Source organism: Pseudophryne corroboree, chromosome 3 (genome assembly GCF_028390025.1).
Source record: "Pseudophryne corroboree isolate aPseCor3 chromosome 3, aPseCor3.hap2, whole genome shotgun sequence".
Classification (NCBI taxonomy): Eukaryota; Metazoa; Chordata; class Amphibia; order Anura; family Myobatrachidae; genus Pseudophryne; species Pseudophryne corroboree.
In genome coordinates this window covers 307,729,805-307,737,619 of record NC_086446.1, presented here as the reverse complement: position 1 = coordinate 307,737,619, position 7,815 = coordinate 307,729,805, and positions in this window count along the sequence as shown.

The following is a 7,815-nucleotide window of genomic DNA, read 5'->3' as shown; positions in this document are numbered from 1 at the left end:
TGTGTTAGGTTTTCTGGTATACAGTTAGACCTGAGTGGAGTTTAGTATGTTGTTGGTGTTTTACACTTGTGCCTGTGTATTCTTAATATTTGCACTTACAAATCACATGCTTCACTTTGTTAGGCAGCCTAACGACACAATGATTTGTGGTGTGAAAGTTACACTCACAAAATGATTATTGGATAAAGTCAAACCTGTTTGACCTTATTTAGTAAGGGCAGCTTTCAGGGAGTGTGTTCATGCTAGGATATGTTGTCCTTCTGAAGATGTTGATATGCAGTGTGATGATGCAGGACCAACCCCCTAAAAAAAAAAAAACGTCACTCCAGATGTGAATGAATGCCAACATGATGTAACATTGACGAAGATGGTAGTTATCTTTAACATGGGCTGTCGCCCATAGCAACCAATAAGATTATACTTTAAAATTTTGGAACCACTTCTACAAGATAATATTCTTATTTTTGCTTGTTTGCTATGGGCAACGTTCCATCTTAAATAGAACTCACATAGTAGTAAATGTACCCCATGGTCTGGTACACTTTTAAATTAAAAAAAAAAGGCTGAGCAGGCTTGTGTGTTGTTCTGCTAATGATTGTACCATAAAACAGCCATGATGTAGTAACTTTGCCATTAAAGCAGGCCTGTCCAAACTGCGGCCCTCCAACTGTTGAGAAACTACACATCCCAGCATGCCCTGACACAGCTTTTGCATTCCCTGACCACAAAACTGTGTCAAGGCATGCTGGTATATGTAGTTTCACAACAGCTGGAGGGATGCAGTTTGGACATGCCTGCATTAAAGTGTGCTTTGTGCCTTGCTTGTATAATAAGTAATGTGAGTAAGTTATTAATGTTTATGTTACCTCTTAATTTCAGATGTTGCCGTTGGAGATCCCACAACTTTTGCGGGCATTCTGGCCAACATGCGCCAAAATCTTCTTGCCTTGCTGGATCATGTTGACCAGCTACAAAAATTTGCTTAATTACTGTTAAAATTCATTTTACATTTTCTATTTTTATTATTATAAAAAATATGACAAATAAATAAAACAATATATATTTCAAGTTAAGCGGGTGTTTATTATTTATTAATGCAATAAAGGAACAGCAGATTGCCTATCAGACATTTATTACCTTAAACATTTCATACATCTAACGTAAGTTTGTTTAAAACATTAAAAAAACATATGTTGTTATTGTCTAAATAAACATGCAAACACCTTCATTCACATACTAAAACTCTACACCCAAAATAAACATAAAACATTAGACCAGGCACATTTCAAACATCTATATTTATAGTTAAAAATATTAAATGTTGATGTCCAATTATGGCTACAAAGTGCTCTTCAGGTATTTGAAAAATACTTAATTGATCATGAACATTACAAATCATTTCACTAATTGGATTCGTAATTGAGGAGGGCTTGTGGACTTTTAATTGAAAGGTGTTATTCCACTTAATAGGGAAAAAAACCATTGTGGTGCGTTTGTCCGCAAAAGTGTGCACTTTTAAGATGAATGTGTAAATCTACTAAAACTTTGTATTTTTACGATGTAGTATGTGTTAATGCGATGGTTTCGCATTGCTGCGATGGTTTCGCATTGCTGCGTTCTCATTTGGCGTACGCCCACTTTGTGTAATACTGCGTACAATTGTGCAAAATTACGTTGGGGGCGGATGTTCGCAAATTTACTACACTAACGCAACTTTGCGAATATGTTGTGCGAACGAAAAACTGAGCGATCAACTCGGAATGAGGGCCATAGATTTGGAAGGTGAAAAATACATTCCATTATAAACTTAGGGCTGAGAGGTCAAATCTGTAAGAAATAAAGCAAATGACAACAGGAAACACCCTGTGAATGTGTCTTCTACACCCCTGCCAGCTAATTTAAATAAAGTTGTCCCAAATAATGAAATCTAACGTTTCTACTTGATTACGATGATCCTTGTGCAGGTGTATTTGCATAAAATAAGCCAATATCTGCACAATACAGCAATTGTACTGCACATATTCTTTTCTTCTAACAGTAACTATTTTTATCCCAACTCCACTTATAAATAGATGTCTCTTTTTAGGTTTGTTGTTATCTGGAACCTTTGAGATGTAGGTAATCAAAATTTGTTATATACTTCATAAAGTAAACATGGCTACAACAAAGTTATAGTTAATGGCAAATATCCTAGCTTCCATTTCTGGAATCAGTTTGACAATAATATGCTGTAAAACAGAGCTGATATATATACTGGAAGGTCAGAGGTGAAATGGGTTGAAGAGCTGTCTAACATGCAAATCCAGTATGCTTTAGCATCAGCTTTAAGGCTAAATAATGTCTGAACTGATCTAAAGGACAGAAAGCAGCTCTGGTGCCCATCCTGCTGCACTTTCTGCTTTTTGTCTAAAGCTAGGTATTTGTGTTTGAAATGCCTGTATCAGATAGCACTTCACAGAGCGTTACCATCATTTATGCAAATGTGTCATTTCCCGGGAGGCCTTTCGGCACACTGGAGACCCATTTGTGAGCTCTACCTAATTTAAACAATATGTTTATATGTATACACAAAAGAGGCCTGTTTCTAAATAGAGTATCAATGTGCCCTGCAATAATATACAATGTTTCCTGCTTGTGCATAGGCCTGATATAATTGGACACCCAAAAGATGGATATGCAAAATGCACTTAATTTATCAGGTTTTTTTTTTTTTACAGTTCATTAACATATGTCTACTTTGTTTAAGCTGCACTCATTTACATTATTATGATTAGTCTTGTTTTACCAAAATACATTTTCAGACACAGACCACTATGAACTACTGTATTTTATGGTTTGAAGATCCTGTGAAAATAACTTTTAGACATTTGTTTATTCACGCAAATCTGATATTGTCCGAGTTTGGGACAGCATACTGGAATATATCTATATACATATATATATATATATATATATATATATATATATATACACAATTATATTGGGTACATTTACAAAAATTAGAGAGGTAGTACAGTAGAACAACTTTTACGTAATTAGTGCAACACCAGAAATGTACCCCACATTTAATTACTAGTTAATTGAGAAGAAAGGTGGTTCACCACAGGTGATGGCAATCATAAGTTCAGAGTTTTGTCCCTCTTAAGGGGCATACACATGAGAAGATTCTGCCTCGATAAAGATAAAGATTTCCCTTGAAATTTCCCCAGCTGAATGAAAGATAACGAGCATACAAACTGAGTGATATAGTGAAAGATATCGTTCAGTGACATCACCCCTTCCATCCCTGAACGTGCAGTCATGAAAGATATAGCCTAAATTGGACTGCATGTTCAGTTGATAAAGATAAATGATAACGACCCATGGGAGCGTGCATCGTTATCGTTATCATGCATACACACTGGATGATATGCATGATAATATCTTTATCTTTATCATGCATTTCATCCATTTTTATCTTCTTGTGTGTATGTCCCTTTAGAACAGGGGTGGGGAACCTCAGGCCCGAGGACCGTATAAGGCCCGCAGAGCCATTTGATCCGGCCCGGCCGGATCACCTAGCCGGGCGCCCGCTGAGATTTTGTTACTAGTGGGCGTCTGGCTTCTTGCCCTCAGTAGCAGCCGGAGGCAGGAGCTCACTCTGGAGCTCCGACTTCCGGCTCTGGCAGTGTGCGTGTGCTGCTGTGCGGTGTTATGGGAGAGATGTCATGACTTCTCTCCCATAGTTCTGAGGAGCGAGTGGCCAGTCAGAGGGCAACGGTCTGGAAGCAGGAGCCGGGCTGGTGAGTATTGTGTGTTTTTTTCTTTTAATGTGTGTGTGTAAGCGTTGCTACTAGGGGGCATATCTAATGGGGCATAACAACTAACTGGTGACATATCTGATGGGGCATAACAAGTGATGGGGCATATCTAATGGGGCATAACAAGTGACTGGGGGCATACTTACTAGGGGCATATCTACTGGGGGCATAACTACTGACTGGGGGCATAACTACTGACAGAGCTGGCGGAACCCGCTCAGCAAAGGGATGCAAAGCAGGTAGGCGACAAGCTGGAAAGGCGCTCTCCCTGCTCTGCATCCCTTCTGCTGTGCGCTGCTGCTGCCGGCTGCCACAGCGCCTCTCATACGTACAAGTAGTGGCCGCCAGTATGATCGCGGATCTTGTAGCCCTGCCCCGCAGCTGATGTGATCTCCTGTGCCGCTGGAGGGAGGAGGAGAAGGGGGCAGGGGAGGGACAGACTGATGAGTAAAAGCTGGCTCCGGGAGAGCGAGAGCTGCAGTTACTGCTGACTGCAGTACTACCAGGAGCAACTAGATGCCCCCATCTCCACTGAGTCATCTCACCTGCCAGGGCCCTGATCATCAGAGAGACTGCCTGGGACCCTACAGAGGAACTAAGTGAGTTTTATTTCTATGTGTGATTATCTGTCTGTCTGTGTCAGTCTATCTATCTATCTATCTATCTATCTATCTATCTATCTATCTATCTATCTATCTATCTGTCTGTCTGTCTGTCTGTCTGTCTGTCTGTCTGTCTATCTACCTGTCTAGCTCTATCATCTATCTGTCTGTCTATCTTCCATCTGTATCTGTTTGTCTACACTAATCTATCTCTACATATTTGGGAGTGGATTTCCATTATATATATGGGGCATAACAAGCGAAAATCGGGACAGTTGGGAGGTATGCCTTACGGATAATGTAGCCATGCAATGGTTCCCTGGGATGGGACTGGCATATCACCTTGAGAAAAATGCCCTGCTTGGCGTTGAATAGTTGGCGCACTATGCCTTCTTAATAAATATTCTTATTAAATACTTTGTTCTTTACATAGTTGAATGTGCTGACAACAAAATCACACAAAAATGATCAATGGAAATCAAATGTATTAATCCATGGAGGTCTGGATTTGGAGTCACACTCAAAATTAAAGTGGAAAAACACACTACAGGCTGATCCAACTTTGATGTAATGTCCTTAAAACAAGTCAAAATGAGGCTCAGTAGTGTGTGTGGCCTCTACGTGCCTGTATGACTTCCCTACAATGCCTGGGCATGCTCCTGATGAGGTGGTGGATGGTCTCCTGAGGGATCTCCTCCCAGACCTGGACTAAAGCATCCGCCAACTCCTGGACAGTCTGTGGTCAGTAGCGGATCTTGCCACGGGCAAGCAGTACTTTTGCCCGGGGCGCCGCCTTCCGGAGGGCGCTGGCGCCATCCGGAGGGCGCCGCACCATGGCAAGATCCGCCACTGCTGTGCCCTCCGCTGCCCGCTGTGTCCCCCCGGCTCCTGCGGCTCTGGTCCCGTGAAGGGAACTAGACGCGTAGCGTCTAGTTTCCCTTCGCAAAGAGGACCATTACTGAGCGGTGCGCGATGACGTCATCACGCACCGCACAGCAAAGGTCCTCTCCGCGAAGGGAACTAGACACTACGCGTCTAGTTTCCCTTTGCGGAGAGGACCTTTTGCTGTGCGGTGCGCGATGACGTCATCGCGCACCGCTCAGCATTTAAGCGGCGCTTCTGCTGTACAGGGGGCGTGACTGACCACGCCCCCTGTAGTAAGCCACGCCCCCATTCCCTGCCCGGGGCGCCGAGGGCATTCGAACCGGCCCTGTCTGTGGTGCAACGTGGCATTGGTGGATGGAGCGAGACATGATGTCCCAGATGTGCTCAATTGTATTCAGGTCTGGGGAACGGGCGGGCCAGTCCATAGCATCAATGCCTTTGTCTTGCAGGAACTGCTGACACACTCCAGCCACATGAGGTCTAGCATTGTCTTGCATTAGGAGGAACCCAGGGCCAACCGCACCAGCATATGGTCTCACAAGGGGTCTGAGGATCTCATCTAGGTACCTAATGGCAGTCAGGCTACCTCTGGCGAGCACATGGAGGGCTGTGCAGCCCCCCAAAGAAATACCACCCCACACCATTACTGACCCACTGCCAAACCAGTCATGCTGGAGGATGTTGCAGGCAGCAGAACTTTCTCCTTGGCGTCTCCAGACTCTGTCACGTCTGTCACATGTGCTCAGTGAGAACCTGCTTTCATCTGTGAAGAGCACAGGGTGCCAGTGGCGAATTTGCCAATCTTGGTGTTCTCTGGCAAATGCCAAACGTCCTGCACGGTGTTGGGCTGTAAGCACAACCCACACCTGTGGCCGTCGGGCCCTCATACCACCCTCATGGAGTCTGTTACTGATCGTTTGAGTAGACACATGCACATTTGTGGCTTGCTGGAGGTAATTTTGCAGGGCTCTGGCAGTGCTCCTCCTGTTCCTCCTTGCACAAAGGCGGAGGTAGCGGCCCTGCTGCTGGGTTGTTGCCCTCCTACGGCCTCCTCCACGTCTCCTGATGTACTGGCCTGTCTCCTGGTAGCGCCTCCATGCTCTGGACACTACGCTGACAGACACAGCAAACCTTCTTGCCACAGCTCGCATTGATGTGCCATCCTGGATGAGCTGCACTACCTGAGCCACTTATGTGGGTTGTAGACTCCGTCTCATGCTACCACTAGAGTGAAAGCACCGCCAGCTTTCAAAAGTGACTAAAACATCAGCCAGAAAGCATAGGAGCTGAGAAGTGGTCTGTGGTCGCCACCTGCAGAACAACTCCTTTATTGGGGGTGTCTTGCTAATTGCCTATAATTTCCACCTGATGTCTATTCCATTTGCACAACAGCATGTGAAATTGATTGTCAATCAGTGTTGCTTCCTAAGTGGACAGTTTGATTTCACAGAAGTGTGATTGACTTGGAGTTACAGATGTAGCCACCTTTACCTTGACTGTTTCTCTGCCGAGACGGGCGTTTAGCCACGCTAAGGCGATAGCTGAGTTTCATCACAGGCAGGCGCGTTGAGACGATCTAGATACTCATCATGCATTACACATCTCCACCACTGTGTCGCTAATGCTCCACTAATCCAGTACTTTCGATCGTACAGTATAGCGGCGGATTGATCTACAGCTCTGGCAATACTGTAGGCGTAACGGGAGGCGGTGGAAAAAGTATGGAGTACTGTACAGTATGTGTATGGAGACGCAACTACAGTAATTGTGTAAAAGGAAGAATGTACAGTACAATGTATAAACACCGTGCTTTTAAAATATATGAGCGTCTGAGTTCGCTAATGCATAATGGGAATGGAGGACTAGCAAATGCGAGCGTCCGAGTCCTCTAAGGCATAAACCAACAGCAATGGGGCGGGGGCCGGGCGCTGTTTGCAGTACTTTCACACATGAAATTGGAAATCTCTCATGAGGCGTCGTGGGCTAGGGGTGAAGGCTCCCACCTCCCTCGCTGGGAGTCCAGGGTTCGAGACCTGATGTGCTTTCTTTCTTTTTTTTTTTTTTTTCTGTAATAATGCACTGTATTATTTTATTTACATTGTAAGACAGTCAATGGAAGGATGCACACAGGTTTCACATAAATCAAAGTACATCTGCAGGAGCGATTCTTTACGCTAAATGCACCTAAACAGCGGGAATGAAATGAGTGTATTCTGACGCTACCAACTGAGCAAAACAGTACTGTAGATCTTCAGCGTTTGTGTATTGCACAGGACCTGAATTTCCTCCCTGTGCAGGCCCCCAGGGGGGAAGGGCGATGGGGGTAGGGGGGAGACGATGGAAAATACTGTGCCTTTGAAATGCAATTACATGAGCGTCCGAGTACACTACGGCATACTGTAAACCAACACCAATGGGAAGGAAGTGCCAACCTTATTTTTAATGTGTTCCCGTGACATTCACTTTAAAAAAAAAAAAATTCTCTCCAATACAGTACATCCAATGGAAGGATGCACACAGGTTTCACA